The sequence below is a fragment of the Nicotiana tabacum genome, chromosome 2 (genome assembly GCF_000715075.1).
Source record: "Nicotiana tabacum cultivar K326 chromosome 2, ASM71507v2, whole genome shotgun sequence".
NCBI classification, from domain to species: Eukaryota; Viridiplantae; Streptophyta; class Magnoliopsida; order Solanales; family Solanaceae; genus Nicotiana; species Nicotiana tabacum.
In genome coordinates, this window is record NC_134081.1 from 115414106 (window position 1) to 115431417 (window position 17312).

General features: G+C 36.2%; 1 pseudogene; it reads left to right on the plus strand.

Moving 5' to 3' along the window:
- LOC107800170 (peroxidase 3-like) overlaps positions 1-16991 on the plus strand; it is a 65964-nt pseudogene extending 48973 nt beyond the window's left edge.
- Positions 16992-17312: the final 321 nt, after the last annotated feature.

Here is a 17312-nt window from a genome sequence, read left to right on the forward strand (position 1 = left end):
TCTACGTAGGTGTGCTCCTTATAATGTTGAGTGGAGAGTTTCTTTTCTACATGCGGGGCGTATGTGCTGAGATTTGAATTTGAATCTGGTTGAGAAAGTTGACTTGATTGTCGCGAGAATAAATGTTAACTTAGCGGATGATTGAGGTATTTTATGGTGGGTGTTGCATAAGCTTGAGAAGAATTTTCGTTGAACTGACTGCAGTATTATGACAGTAATAAAGTATGGGTATTATGAGTTATCGAGTGTTTTGTTCTATGAATTTGAGCCAAGTGGGGGAGTCTGCTATTGACAATTCAATTTCATGGATATATGTGAAATTTTAGTTTTGGTCTGAGGCATACTTGTGGTTTAGTTATGACTTACAGAGGTGGAGATCGAGGATGACTCGGGTAAGTAAATTCTTGGATACGAGTTACATTGCACTTTATGAAAATATGAAAATAATGGAATGATTAAATTGTTAATTTGAAGGATGTAGTGCACACGAAGTATGAATTTGATTGGTCGTGTTAAGGCAAGGTTACTTATTTGAGTGTTGATTGTGCTAAAGGAGCACATGTCTTTTGGCCCGTTTGGGGCAGAGTAAATTAGATTTGAGCAGAGTGGATGACTCTCGAGAGGGTTCTAATGGATTCAAAATGTATATGTGGAAATTGAAATTTTTTTGAATTTGTATATCACTAGAATCAGTTACTTACATTGGATGGTATCTGGACATGCGGTAATTCTGTTTGACAATGTATTCTACATTTCAGTATAAGAAAGGAAAGAGGAACAATTTTAAATTTGCATAAGGTATTTTCAGAGTGAGTGTTTCGATTGGGGTATTTATGGAGGTGCTTAAGAAGAATACAGTGGCTTATGGGCCTTAGGGCGATGTGGTTTTATGTTAGGATGTCTTGTAGTGAGCTTTGGGTAAGGATAAAAGTGTTCTGACAAGGAGAAATGTCAACTTAAGGGCGATTCAGAAGAAACTCGGAGAAAATAGGACAAACGGGTAACATGCTGGATCAGTATGGTAATGGTATGATCGGTTCTTTTGGTTCTTATGATGAGGTGGGGCTTTACGGGTGTTTTGTGGCAATACTCTTGGATTTGGAAACCTGTGTGGCTTGGTGGAGTTAGAGGAATTCAGTTCTGATAGCTTGGTTATGTGCAAATGGATTTTAAAGTGTTCATGATGGTTTCTACCATGGTTTGAACCAGATATTTTCTACCGGTGTATGGAACGTATTGTGTATTGTGATTTTCTCCTGGAAAGAAGCAAGAGAGAGGTTTCTAACTAATAGGGTATGTAATTTGCTGGTGACTTAGAGTTTATAATGAGATTCTTGTGCCTTTCACATGACAGATGTGGTGTGGTGTGCGGGATTTAGATTTACATGCACAAGGTGGCAGTTCATTCTTGAAAGGGAGATCACGAATTTTGGACAGAATGGTCACTTTCAGATATTTAGATGAATGTTATAACTGCTCGATGATCCCTGAGAAGGGTGCACATTTCAAAAGGTGCATTGTGTTTTGACTTACGAATGTTCATCGGTATTGCGGCACTCACCTGGTTGATAGACTGCTGATATTCAAATTATTGCTATGTGGCACGGAAGAATTATGAAAGTATTCCTCGTGGGATGATCGTGAATGGAAGATGTGTTAGTCATTCTAGCGCTGGAGTTGGGATCGATTATGGTGATTCATGTGTTCAATTAATTTGGAGACTGGGACTTCTCAGAAGTATATTGTTTCGGGTTGCGGCATGTTTGAGGTGAGTATTTTATTTTAACTCAGTGGAGGTACTAGTTGCATTACTTATTTGTGATAACTGCGTGCCACGAGTGCGTACATATGGGAGGTTTGAGAATTCATACTCGGAAGAAGGCTTAGGCAAATATATGCCTAGAGTTGACTATTAAGCATAAAGTTATAACGTTTCTTGTATTCGTACCTTTTTCAAGAACTATCTGGACTACACTTGAGATTACAAAGAGGCTAATTCCCTCAATAAATTGGGTAGTTACTATTTCTGCGTTAAATTGCCGATTTGAAGTGTGATAGCAGACTTTGCACATGCTTACACTATGGCGTGTTATTTATACCCGTCCAGAAGCATGAGAATCTTATTTCATTATTATATACAAGTGTACTTGTTTTATTACTCCTGTATGATATACTGGGATTGGAGGCATGTGACCATGCCAGGCGATTCATATTATTGGCACGTGAGTTGTCCGTGCCATGTGTGAGAATTTTATTTCTATAATAATTTATCTCATTCATTAATTTCCTTCCTCTACAATTATGCACATGCGCCTACGGTTATCCTCTTCACGAAATTTGAGGACTTGGTTGTAACAACGCGGTTGTGGTGGTGTTTATTGAACTTGCAATACGGTTCTCTTCCTTGAGACATCTCCCATATTTGGGTACACGGATTGCGCAATTGTGGCTTGACTTATATTGATGTGGCGTGTCTGTGGGATAGTTGTGTTTAATAATATAAGGTTATTGGACCTAGAATGGGTACTGTCAGGTTTGATTATGGTATATTCGGGAGGATAATATTGAAAGTCTGCTTAGAAGGTGATTATGGTTCTGGTCGGGGCGACAAAGCTCTGTGGCTAGTTGATTTGATGAGTGGTTATGAGTTTTGATTGTTTCTTTCATTATTGGTAGTGTACGAAGGTTTTGGAATGAGGTTCTGTGGAATGCGGGGTTTTATACTAGTACTTGGTTGGTTTTGAGTAGTTACTGTGATCGGGAAAGGTGTTGCGAGTATGCGAATTGTGTAGTATGTTATGTGATTATATCTGGGATTATGGTTATGGCTTGATACAACTTGTTCAGACTTATACGGTGTAGATGTGAGATTTAGATCTTGGAAAGAATTCTGGGCGTTAGAAATTGGGCTCCAAGTTTTAGGCTAAGGTTAAATTAATGATTTTCAGTCGTGTTATGTTGTCAGGCCTATATAAAATAGGGTGATGTGGGATCACCCCTAGGTATGTGTATGGTAAGGAGGAACAGTGATTTAAAGGCTTAGGAACAACTCTTGGCATGTTCGAGGACGAACGTATGTTTAAGTGGAGAGATTATAACTTCCCGACCGGTCGTTTTAAGCATTTACTCTCCTTTCAACTATTTGAAGTCTTGAATAGCTTCATATGATGTATTATGACGTGTGTGAATTTGTTGGTGTTGATTTTCAGGTGTTTCGAGATTAGTTCGGAAGAATGAATTTCATGTTGGAAGCTTAACTGAGAAGGGTTAACCGGAGCTTGACTTATGTGTAAACAACCCCGGAATAGAATTTTGATGATTCCAATAGCTCCGTATGGTTATTTTGGACTTAGGAGAGTGTTCGAAAAATTATTTGGAGGTCGGTAGAGGAATTAGGCTTGAAATGGCGAAAGTTAAATTTTTGAAAAGTTTGACCGGGGAGTTGACTTTTTGATATCGGAGTCGGAATTCAGTTCTGAAAATTTTCATAGATCCTTTATGTCATTTATGACGTGTGTGCAAAATTTGAGGTCAATCGGAATTGATTTGTACGTTTCGGCACAAAATATAGATGTTGGAAGATTTGAAAACTCATAATTCGATTCGATGCGCGATTCGTAATTTTGGCGTTGTTTGGCATGGTTTGAAGCCTCAACTAAGTTCGTATTGTGTTTTGGGATATGTTGGTATATTTGATTAAGGTCCCGAGGGCCTCGGGTGGATTTCGAAAGGTTAACGGAATGGATTTCAGACAAAAGGAGCTGCTGTAATGTTTCTGCTGCAGAAGTTGTTTTTGGACAGCAACTGGTGCAATCGCATAGTTGACTTTGGAAGCTTATATATCGAAATCTATAAGGAATCAGAAAATTATCAAAACATAAAAGTTTTAGCCCTTTGATTCTAGTTTCTAGAAAGTTAAACCATTCATGATCTGGACATTTGTACAAAAAGTTATTATTGACTGACCGAAGCCGGTACTGTAGATTTTGGCTACACCATTGTGCATCGCTAGAAATTTCTGCTGCACAAGGCTGATTTTGGGAGCTTATATCTCACAATCTATAAGGAGTTGGGCGATGAGAAAAAAAGTTGTAGCTCTTTGTATCTAATTTGCAGAAAGATAAATTGTTTGGCAGTTGGATTTGAGTACAAGAAGTTATGGTTGATACACTACAGGCTGTCGGGGAAGAGTTTGATGTTTTCAGCACAAGCATGTAATAATCCAAAGGTCCATTTTTAGTTCTAGATATTGAAATTTGATTTCGAGACTTCCGGGATTTTGATAATGAATTATAGGAGTGATCTGAAAAGTTTGGTCTAATTTCATCAAGTCGCGATTGGGATTTTAGCGCGAAACATGAGTTAATTATTTAACGAGCGAAATTGGTATTGCATTGAGCAAATGAGCTCTGAATTGAGTTTTGATTGAACGAGTAGGTTCGTATTATTATTTGTGACTCATAGGAACAAGAATTGTCGAATTCTGAGTTCGTATGATGGAGTTAGAGCATTTTTAGAGAAAATAAAATTACTGGTATAAACAGTTCTGGTGCGCACCTTTAGCGACAAGATTTGACACTTTTAGCGACAGGATTGGACTTTTAGCGACCAGAATAGTGTTTTTTAGGCAGAAACTTAAGGACCAAAAATGGTCATTTCCTTCATTTCGTTTTAGATTTTTCGAGCACGGTTCTTGGGCGATTTTGAGGATTGTTTCAAGACTTCAACTTGGGTAAGTGTCCTATATCCAAAAGTTATTATATTTCATAAATCCATGGTTATATTTATCATTTATTTCGGATTTAAATGGAAGAAATCAAGATTTTTGCAAAACATTTCAAGAACAAAAATTTTAGATTTGGAGGTTGAGTTGTAATCGAAATTTGATAAAATTGGTATGGGTGGACTCGTAATTGAATGGTTTGTCGGATTTTGTGAGTTTCGTCAAATTCCGAGTTGTGTGCCCCACAGGGCGATTTTTGAGTTAAATTTCGGATTTTTATGAAAAATTTGCGTTTTCTTATGGAATTAATTCGAATAAATTTTATTGACTGAATCGAAATATTTGTGGCTAGATTCGAGGCCTTTGGAGGACAATTCACGAGGCAAAGGCTTAGCTGAATAAGAATATCACGGTTTGAGGTAAGTAACAGTTTTAAATCTGGTCCTGAGTGTATGAAACCCCGGATTATTGTATTATGTGAGTATTTTGCAGGTGATGCACATGCTAGGTGACGGACGTGTGGGCGTGCACCATGGAAATTGGGACTTGGTCCATTCCGTGAAACTGGAAAGTTGAACAAGCTTGTTGTTAGCTATGTGCCCTTTCTGTGCTATAGAAATTTGACAGTGAATCATGCTTAGGCTATGTGTTGGTGCTGTAAAGACCACAGAGGTCGTGTACATGTTGAATTATCTGCTAAATTATTATTTTGTACGCAGTCACAGTTTACTTATTTATTTTATCTCAGTCTCTATTGTTCATTATTGATGCATCATATTATTGTTGTTTGGGCTGACTATCATAACTATTGAGAGCCCGAGAGACTGGAGAGAATTATGACAGAGTGAGGTCGAGGGCCTGATTGTGAGATATTATACTATAGCATGTGAGTTGTCCGTGCAGCACGTGAGTTACCCGTGCGGATCTAGATATTATACTATAGCACGTGAGTTGTCCGTGCAGCACGTGAGTTATCCGTGTGGATCCAGATATTACACTATAGCATGTGAGTTGTCAGTGCAGCACGTGAGCTGTCCGTGCGGATCCAGATATTGATACTATAGCACGTGAGTTGTCCGTGCGGATTATAGCCGAGTCTGTACACCCCCAGTGAGCGCAGGTACCTATTGAGTGTGAGTACTGAGGGCTGAGAGCCGAGTGATTGAGCTGCTGTGATAAATTGAGTGATTGTTGCCCTGAGAGGCTGTACTTGCTTTTCATTTGTTGTTGCACTTTGTTGCTATCTGTCATTGTTGTGAAATCTATTAAACATATTTATATCAGGATTACATGAACTTGAACTGTATAAATATTCATTTGACTTAAAATGCCGGATTTGAAAGCATGTCTATTCTTTGCTAGAATAATTGAAAATGAACTATAACTGTGTAGCTCGTCACTATCTTCAGTTCCTTATTTATTATTGTTACTTGATGGGTTGGTTGTACTCATACTACACCCTGCACTTCGTGTGCAGATCCAGGTGTTCCCGGACATACCGGGTGTTGATTCTTTCGCACAGTTGGTTTTTCGGAGATTCAGAGGTAGTTGCCGTGTTTCGCAGACCTTGCCTCTCCTTCCCTATCTCCTTGTTTACTATATTTGGTCTCATATTATTATAGACCGTATTTTCCAGACTTGTATTCATATTAGATACTCATGTACTTAGTGACACCGGGTTTTGGGGGTATTTATATTTGTACTTGTGAGATTTTCTTCCGCTGAAATTAATCATTATGTTTTCGTATTTAAAAGATATGTGGTTTATTGAGATTATCGGCTTGCCTAGTATTGAGATATGCGCTATCACGACGGGCTAGGTTTTGGGTTGTGACACCTTTTAATTGAAGAATTATATTCAAAATATTTATTTAGAAGGATTTTTATTTAGAAAGTATTATATGAAAGAATTATATTTGAATGATATTTATTTGAGGAAAATTATATTTGAAAGAGAGTTATTTGGTAGAAATATATGTGAAGGACATTTATTTGAAGAATTTAATTTAATTGGGTGTACTTGTATTTATTATTTGTTGAGCGATATTAAATGGTGTTTTGTTGTCTTGCTGTGCATATCACTGGTTGTTTTATGATGTCCTTATTGTTATCTGTTTCCTACTATCTTGTATATTATATTGCACAGGCTATTAGACTAGTGAGTGTCTTGACTGTACCTCGTCTCTACTCCACTGAGGTTAGTCTTGATACTTACTGGGTACCGACCGTGGTGTACTCATACTACACTTCTGCATATTTTTGTGCAGATCCAGGTATTGAAGATATCGGACTTGAGCAGATTTAAAGCGGGACCGTAAGGATTCAAGGTAGAGTTGCTTGGTAGCCGCAGTCCCTTGGAGTCTTTTCATTTCATTGTACTGTTAATTTTTAATCAAACAATATTGTATATTCGGTCCTTGTGATCATTCCATGTATTCAGTTAGAGTTCGTGACTCAGTACTACCACTCTTGGGAGGTTGTATATTCATATTTATTCCGCTGTTAGTTTTGATTACTTATTTAATTCAAAAAAAAAAAATAGCTTCAAAATTTAATAGAAATCGGCTTACCTAGTCTTAGAGACTAGGTTCTATCACGACGCCTGTGGTGGGATTTTGGGTCGTATATAAGATGTATATATAGCTTATCGAATATAGCTTTTATATATATATATATATATATATATATATATATATATATATATATATATATATATATATAGATGTACATACTATACTATATGTACATCTTATATAGCTTATATACTATACACTTAGTGTGCGTGTGTGCGTGTGTGTGCGTGTGTGTGTGTGTATATATATATATATATATATATATATATATTGAATATAGCTTATAGCTTATATACCAATTACTTAACCAATGTACGATATATTTAATTCTGGTTAGTTAATATATTTTTTTTTATAAAATAATTAATGTGTTATTTCAGGATTATAAATGAAATTTTAGAAAAGATAACTAAGCATATTTTTACATTAAAATGTCATCATAATTTTATTCACTTGAAATAAATTTTATTGATTTATGGAATCCTTATTTAATGCACTCTTTTTTTCATAAAAAAGAAAGAAACAAACAAATAATAAAATGGATATATTAGTAAATAAATATTCCATGGGAAGAGAAGTAGTGGGGTTTTCCACGGGAAAATAATTTTTTATTAAAAGTTTTCAAAAATTCCGACCGATTTCGGTCGGAAAATTTAAAATTATGCTATTGTCCCACATCGGCTGAAAGATGTGAGCTTTTCCATCTTATAAGTTGAGCTTTGATGCCATAGAGTCCAACAACTGTGGACTAACAAAAAATAAGCAAATATAGGAAGGGTTGTAGTTAGTGCTTAGTAATAAGATTTAATATTCTATATTTGCAATTAGAATTCAATAAAATAATAATGATAATAATATATAATAGTACTAATTAGTAATATAGTAATAAGATATATACTAGTACTAATTAGTAATATAGTAATAAGATATAATATTGTGGTGCTATGATATCTCGAGTTGGGGAGTATACATGCGATACAAAAAAATATATATCTGGAAGATTTCTAAAATTATTATATATTTAAAATTCCGACCGATTTGGGTCGGTATTTGAAAAATAAAAAAAGGTTAATTAATACCGACCGATTTCGGTCGGTATATGTAGTTTGGTTGTCCGTCAACGCATTGAAATAACCGACCGTTTTCAGTCGGAAAATTTTGACTGATTACGGTCGCAACACCTTAGCGACCATCATTTTTTCGACTAATTAAAAGCAGTCGGAAATCAGTCGCTTTTTCTCAAATTCTGACGAATTTCGGTCGGTTTTCCTGGACGAAATTATCCAGTTTTTTTAGTAGTGCTAGTACAAGGATCACTCAAACAGTTCAACGCTAAATTCGCTAAGGCTACGGAGAAAATGGGCAGTATTGAAGTCAAGACTAGCTCTACTGGTGAAATTAGGAAGCAATGTGTAATGACCCGACCGGTCGTTTTGAGCTCCAGTGCGTCGTTCGGCGGTTTGAGGCCATGTGAAGCTTCACTTCAGGTATTATGACTTGTACGCGTGGTCGGGATTGAATTTCGGGAAGTTCGGAGTTGAATTGGAAAGAAAATTCCCATTTCGAAAGCTTTAAGTTGGAAGAATTGACTAAGATTGGATTTTAGAGTAACGGCCTCGGAATCGGGATTTGAAGGTTCCAACAGATTCGTAGATGATTTCGGACTTGGGTGTATGTTCGGATCGGGTTTTGGATACCCCGGGAGCGTTTCGACACCTATTGTGGAAGTTAGCGTTTTGGAAGAATTCCATAATTTTGGGTTGAAGTACATTTCAATGTTATCGATGTCCGTTTAGAATTTCGAGTCTGAGAATAGCTCTGTATGGTGATTCCGGTATTGGAAGCGCGTCCGGAAGTGGATTTAGAGGTCCGTAGGTCATTTTGGGGTCATTTGGCGAAAGTTAGTAATTTGAAGGTTTTTGAGAAGTTTGACCGGGAGTGGACTTTTTGATATCGGGGTCAGATTCTGATTCCGGAAGTTGGAGTAGATCCGTGATGTCGAATGTGTCTTGTGTGCAAAATTTGAAGTCAATCGGATGCAGTTTGATAGGTTTCAACATCGAATGTAAAAGTTTGAAATTCTACAGTTCATTAAGCTTGGAATGGGGTGCGATTCATGAATTTGACATTGTTTGATGTGATTTGAAGGCTCGAGTAAGTTCGTAACGTGCTTTGGGACATGTTGGTATATTTGGTTGAGGTCCCGAGGGCCTCGGGTGTATTCCAGAAGGTTAACAGATCGATTTTTGGACTTTAAACTTTCTGAAGCTTAATGCTTCTGGTGTAATCGCACCTGCGTGACTTTGGCCGCAAGTGCGAGATCGCGGGTGCGGCAAATTGCTCGCAGAAGCGAGAAGGGACTGGAGCTGGGGGAGCCACAGAAGCGGACTGGAGAAGCGCACCTGCGTGTGCGCAGGCACGAGGCAGCTATCGCTGGTGCGTAAATTGCACAGATGCGCATAGTAGGTCGCACCTGCGATGCTCGCAGAAGCGAAGAAACTTTCGCAGGTGCGAGGTCTTGGCTGTGCAGTGAGGACCGCAGGAGCTGAATTTGGACCGCACCTGCGGAGCCGCAGGAGCGGCTATTGGACCGCAGGTGCGAAGGATGGGGCTGGGTAGTGTGTTCTTTAAAACGAGGGCTTGGCTCATTTTCACCTCATTTCCTCCATGAGAGCCGGTCTTGGAGCGAGTTTGGAGCTCATTCTTCGTCATCAATGTCAAGGTAAGTGATTTTCACTTATTATAAACTAAATACATAAGTTTATATGGATTTGGAACATGGGAATTAGTAGAAATTGGGGCTTTGGTAGAAAAACCTAGAATCTTGTTTATTTGGATTTTGACCACGAATTTGGGCATGGAATTGGAAATAAATCATACATTTGAGTTCGTGAGGTTATGGGTAATGGTTATCTTCAAAAAAATTTGGAATCCGGGCACGTGGACCTGATGGTTGCTTTATCAATTTTTTTGAGCGGAGTTAGAAATTGTTATAAATCGATTAATTATGAGTATTAGAGCATATTTTGATTGGGTTGCAACTTATTTGACTAGTTTTGGAGCGTTGGGCATCGATTTGAGTTGATTGAATGGCTTGAGAGCCGGTTATAAAACTTCGGAGCGAGGTAAGTCTCCTTTCTAACCTTGTAAGAGGAAATTTACCCCATAGGTGAAATAAATCAATATGTGCTCCTATTTGTGGGGGCTACATATGCATGAGGTGACGAGAGTCCATGCGTAGCTACTATTATGCTTATGTCCGGGTAGTCTAGGACCGAAATTGTGTTATATTTGCGATGCTTGCATCTTACTTGTTAATTTAACCGTTTAAAACATATTGGAACTTGATAAAGGAATTTCAAAAGGTTAAACTTCACCTACTTGGGTTTCGGACGGGTCACTTGACCGTTAATGAGAATTGATATTTCTTTGAACATCAAACCTAAATAAATCCTTAATTTGGTGGTTTGAATGTGTCTATCTTTTGTGGAACGGGCCGAACGCCTCGGCAGATTAAATAGATGCATCTACGGTTCGCGCCATTCGACCCTTTGGCAGTGCATAGTTTAAATATTTGTTGGATCGGGCCGTACGATCTCAGCATGATTTGCGCATGCTTGTATTGGTTGCCATGAAATTTATAAATAATGATATTGCCTCCGCGGCCTGAGTTAAGTTGTCTAATAATGGGAGATAAATTTGGAGATTTCTTAATTATAAAAGAACTGCTTACTTACTTCAAAATATTGAGCGTGCAACCGTTCATATAATCCATACTTAATTATATAATTGATATCCTATTTATAGCCCATAGTAAGTGTCGAAGTCGACCCCTCGCCACTACTTCTTCGGGGTTAGGCGGGATACGTACTGGGTACGTGTTGATTTACGTACTCATACTACACTTGCTGCACATTTTTGTGCAGGTACATATATGTCTAGAGGCCTTGTGGGTGCAGAGGTGCGGTTATTGCGGGGACTTAGGTGAGCTGCACTCTCTACTACGATCCGCAGCCAGCAGAGTCTCCTTCTGAGTATTGTATTTTCTTTGCCGTCAAAATTTGTATTTCGGACAGTTATTGTATTTTATTTTAAATTCCTATAAAATGCTCATGTACTTGTGACACCGGGTTCTGGGATGATTATGGGATGTTCAGTATTGAAATTGGAAAACATTGTTATTTATTCTGTAAATTCATCTTTTACTAGAAAAATTGAAGTAAATTTACGATTTCAAAAATATTAAAATGAGAATTTAATTAACTATTTAGTATTGGCTTGCCTGACAGCGGTGTCCGGCGCCATCATGATCTTTAACAGATTTTGGGTCGTGACACAATGTGCATTTGTGAATAGTTAAGTGTAGTCTTTGTGTTTGTTCCCAATTTCCAATATTGTTGTGTTTGTATTTGTGTGTAACCTTGGTGAGATTAGGAAGCATTGCGTGTATCATGTTTTCTGATGTACTTTTCCCATTTATTCTTGTATATTGGTGGTTTTCTTGAAATAAAACTAAGATTCCAAGAGCCGCTTTTTATAGAAGTTAGAAATTGGGATAAATATATCTTTCATAGGCTTGAAAGGGTCAGTTCATTTTTAGCTCCCGAGTAAAGTCATCCATCTTCTCATTGATCATGCTGAATAATTTCCAGGAATGGGGGATACAAATAGAATTAGCTACATTCTCATCTTCCATTACTTTCCCTTGGCATGTTTACAATTTATGTAGTCATTAATCTATACACTTCTTGTTATTAATCTATATTTCTAAAATATATTTTGAAACAATAAATTTTCTGTAACAAAAATAGAAACATGAAATAGAGTAGTAAAGCAGAAATGTAAATGATCAGAAACAGAATCTGAAAATATATTTCGGAATAAAATCGAGCCCACTGAATGCATAGTGTGTCCTTAAGGAAATTATTCCACTCAAGTACCCGAGGTATTGGAATATTATCCTCCCAGTACAGAATGATTTAACTCACCATAGTATCGGTACCAAAAACGCCGGTGAATAGCGAACCACTTAATGGCTGAAAATCACACTGGAATTTATTTGTGCGGAAGAAAGAGAAGAAGTTCAGAAATTTCGTAAGGAAAAATTGTGCGATCAAGGCATATTTATAGCCATTTTCTGGCACTATTTTTGAAAAGTTTGCAAAACGTTCAAAATATTCTGGGAAAAGAATTTAAAAAATAATTCGGGAAAGAAATGGACCGGGTCACATTGCGCGCAGGTCCTGGTAATTAAGCCGAGCGAACGACGACAGCGGCAGGAGGCTTACCTTCTTTCCAACCCATTTAACACCAAGGGAAGCGCTTTCTCAATATACGCACATTCCCTTTTCTTTCCACCATCATTGAGAAACAATTGCTCTTTCCAAAGTATAAGGGAGCTCACTTTCCCTTTACATTTCTTCCCTCCATTTTTCATTTACCAACCTTCAATCCCAACACTTCTTGCTTGGTGATTTGGACTATCAGCTATGGTATTTTTGCTTGTCAATGTTATCATTTATTAATTTATTCACTTCTTGATTGGTGATACGGGCTAATCAGCTAAGGCAGGTTTTATCTATTGCAATTAACCACTTGGTAAAGAAATTATTGTACCTCTTTTCTTAGTCTTATTAGTATGAGAAGGTGAATTTTTTTATTTTGTGCCTCACACAACTGACACTAGTTGTATGAGGCCTCATTTTGGTCTCACAATTTTGTGGTCTCAGAATTTTGTGGACCCAGATGTGTAAGATGTGAGTCCACAAATGTGTGAGATAAAAAGAAGTTTCAAACAACTAATGTCAGTTGTGTGAGGCACACCGTAAAAACACTCTGAGAAGGTTGATATACTAGCCAAATTTGAAGTTACCTACTGATTAAACAATGTCAAACTTATTTGTTGACGGTATACAACTACATGCAGGGGTGGCAAAGGGGAGGGTTGGGTCGGATATGAGCGGGTCGAAGGCGAGTAACGTAAAAAATAGATAAATTATCCGTCCCGACCCATGTTTAATTCGAATAAAAAATGAATTAACTGCGGATAATATGTATATTAATATTATCCATAACTTCTTTAATATGATCACTTTTGGGAGAATTTATAGTCTCCCAAACTTGAGAAACCCCCAATTTGAGGTTTTACAAATGTAAAAGTTAAAGGGGTGATTTGCAGACGTACCCTATATTTGTGCCATCTTTTAACTTGTACCCTATTTTTAAAAGTTATTGATTTGGTAGCCAGCTGACAAAAAATCTATAATAATATGACAATTACACCTCTGACAAAAGATATAAAACCTGCATCACGCATTAATCGCGTGATCTGCTACCTCATTCGTGAAAAAAGCTCTCCTCCTCTCCTCTCAGCAGCTTTATCAAAAAATCATAAGCTTGTCTAGATTCATCTTCAGAATCATACTTGCATGAAGTTGTTTCACCTTGAAGCTAAAACTTCATGCTAATGTAGCATGAAGTTGTTTCATGTTGAAGTTAAAACTCCATGCTAATATAGCATGAAGTTATTTCACATTGAAGCTAAAACTTCATGCTAATGCATGCTGAAGTTATTTATCCCGCAGTCTACAGTTTTGTTATGATTTTTATCCGAAACTTCAGTCTAAACATGCTGAAGTTATTTAGTTCATTTGCTAAAATATCAGACTAAACATGCTTAAGTTTTTTAGTTCATTTGCTTAAACTTCAGACTAAACATGCTTAAGTTATTTAGTTCATTTGCTAAAACTTCAGACTAAACATGCTTAAGTTTTTTAGTTCATTTGCTAAAATTTCAGACTAAACATGCTTAAGTTCTTTAGTTCATTTGCTAAAACTTCAGACTAAACATGCTTAAGATTTTTAGTTCATTTGCTAAAATTTCAGACTAAACATGCTTAAGTTATTTAGTTCATTTGCTAAAATTTCAGACTAAACATGCTTAAGTTTTTTAGTTTATTCGCTAAAACTTTAGACTAAACATGCTTAAGTTTTTAGTTCATTTGCTAAAACTTCAGACTAAACATGCTTAAGTTTTTAGTTCATTTGCTAAAACTTCAGACTAAACATGCTTAAGTTTTTGTCTTGCAGTATGTAATTTTCTAATGACTTTTTGCTAATGCATGCTGAAGTTATTTAGTTCATTTGCCAAAATTTCGTACCAAAACATGCTTGAAGTTTTATCATGCAGTCTACAGTTTTGTCATGAGTTTTATCCGAAACTTCAGTCTAAAAAAGCTAAAGGTTTATAGTTCATTTGCTAAAACTTCACACTAAATATGCGTAAGTTTTTGTCTTGCAGTATGTAATTTTCTAATTAGTTTTTTTAATGCATGCTAAAGTTATTTAGTTCATTTGCTAAAACTTTATACCAAAACATGCTGAAATTTTGCCTTGCAGTCTACAGTTTTGTCAATAGTCTTTTATTAAAGAAGGACAAAATCGTCCTTTTAAAATGCTTTTAACAAAAAAATGGGTATGGATGCAAATGGAAAAACAAAACGGGTAAGTTAAAAAGGGCGACCAAATAGGGCGCCCAATGCAATTTTTACAAGTTAAACACATTATTTATCCGTTGGTTATCCATTTAGAAAATAGATAATATGGTTCTTATCCATATTTGACCAGTTTTTAAAAAGTTCATTATCCAACATATTTTTTAATTAGTGGATAACTATTTTTTTTAACCATTTTTCCATAGAGGTGGCAAAATGGTTAAAAGAAAATAGTTATCCACCCATATTATCCATTAAAAAATGGGTTGAATCAGGGGAGGACCCACGTAGGGTCAAGAGGGTTCAAATGAACCCGCTTCATCGAAAAATAATACTGTATATATAAGTATATTTTATATTTCTAAGAAAAAATTACTTTGACCCCTCTTAAAACATTGATGACGAATAGCCTGTTGGCAAAGTGGGTTCAAATTTTTCCGAAGGTCTTGAGTTCGAAACCTGTCAGAATTATTTTGTTTTAATACGTATTTCCTATTTAAATACGACGTCGTTTATGTCTAAAATACAGTGACCCAACCCATTCCCAAACTAACAGCCCCAATTCCGAAACCCTTCTCTATTTCTCTGCATATTTCATAAAAAATGCTTGTTGTCTCTCTCTCTCTCTCCCTTCCCTTTTCTCTCTCTCTCTACTGAATCTTTTAGTTCAATTTCAAGGTCATATTGCTTCCTTCCATAGCTGTCTCCTGCCATTAGCCTCTCACTCTCTGACCATCAACTATCACCTTCAGGTTTCTCTCCGATTTCTAATTTTTTTTCTTGTACATATAAATTAGGTCTATCTTATCAATTATCATTAAGTGATTTAGGGATGACTAATTGACTATAACACATTGGATTCAGATTAATTTTATTTTCTAAGTGTATGAGTGTATTATTTATATGTGTTTGGCTAACTGCATTATATAGGTGTTCCTTTCAATTAACTCAATTATTCCATGATATAAATAATCTGCTTTAAAATACTTGCCCATCACTAAAATTTACATTGCTGATTTTTTTATTTGTTCTCTTTGTTGCTTCAAGAAAAATTATGATGAAAATAATAACTCTTGTAAAGACATTTTGAACTTTCAAAGTTGTGGTCCAAAGCTATTTAATGATGATTAAAATCTCATCTAACTATTTTATAATATAATGATATGTAAAATAAAAGAAAATTAAATTATTGGTGAAGAATGAATAAATGTTAGTTTAAATTTAAGTTTAATTAAATTATTCTTCTAATTCGAATTCTAATTTGGTAATCCAGTTTATGTTACAATGAAGAGATTTTATCCTCCGGTATCTTCCAAGTTGCCACAATCAAGTTCATCCTCTCTAATTGTTACTCCCGTGGAAGAAAATTTGAACCAATTAGTAGAACAACCTCAATCCTCTAAAAAATAAAGACAAGGAATAGATCTCGATTCTTTAAAGACTGATCCAAAGGAGAGATTACCCATTAGAGACTTTCATCCAAATGAGCATGATGAGATTAGAAGAGAATACCTCCGAAGAGGTCCTTGCCAACCCTGATATCATAAGTTTCCTCAAAGAGATTTTTCGGGCTTAAAGCGTCGTTTCAATCCTAAATGGTTTAAAGGATATCATAATTGGTTGGAGTATAGTGTGATTGAAGATGCAGCTTACTGTTTGTATTGTTACTTATTTCAAGATGAAGGCATTCATCAAGGTGGAGGTGATGTATTTTCAAGTTTAGGATTTAAGAGCTAGCACAAAAAGAACAGATTAGATATGCATGGATCGAGCAGTATTCATAATCAGGCAAAAAGAAAATGTGAAGATCTATTAAAACAAAAACAGTCAATTCAAACTTCATTTGATAGGTAATCCACTCAAACCAAGCTCGAATACAAAATTCGCTTGAAGTCTTCAATTGAGGTGGTGAGACTCCTATTGAATCAAGGATTGGCATTCCGTGGACATCGTGAAGATGAATCATCATTAAACAAGGGTAACTTTCTTGATATTCTTTCTTGGTATGTAGAGAGGTGCGATAAAATTCGTGATCTTGTGTTGAAAAAGGCTCCAAAGAATGATCAGTTGACTTCTCATAAAATTCAGAAAGACATTATCATTGCATGTAAAATTGAAACAGTTAAAGCAATTATGGACGATCTAAATGGAGACTTTTTTGCATTGCTAGTTGATGAATCATGTGATGTATCACGCAAATAGCAATTAGCTATTATCATGCGATATGTTAATAGATGCGGATCTGTGGGGGAGCATTTTATTGGGATCGTTCATGTTCGTAATACTACTTCTTTGTGTTTAAAGAAAGCAATTTTTGATTACCTTGCTCAACATTCTTTGAGTTTATCTTATGTGTGTGGACAGTGCTATGATGGAGCAAGCAACATGCAAGGGGATTTACGTGGCCTCAAAACTTTGATTCAACAAGAAAGTAAATCTGCTTATTCCATTCATTGTTTTGCACACCAACTTCAATTGACTCTTGTTGCGGTATCCAAAAAGTGTCTTGAAGTGGGAGAACTT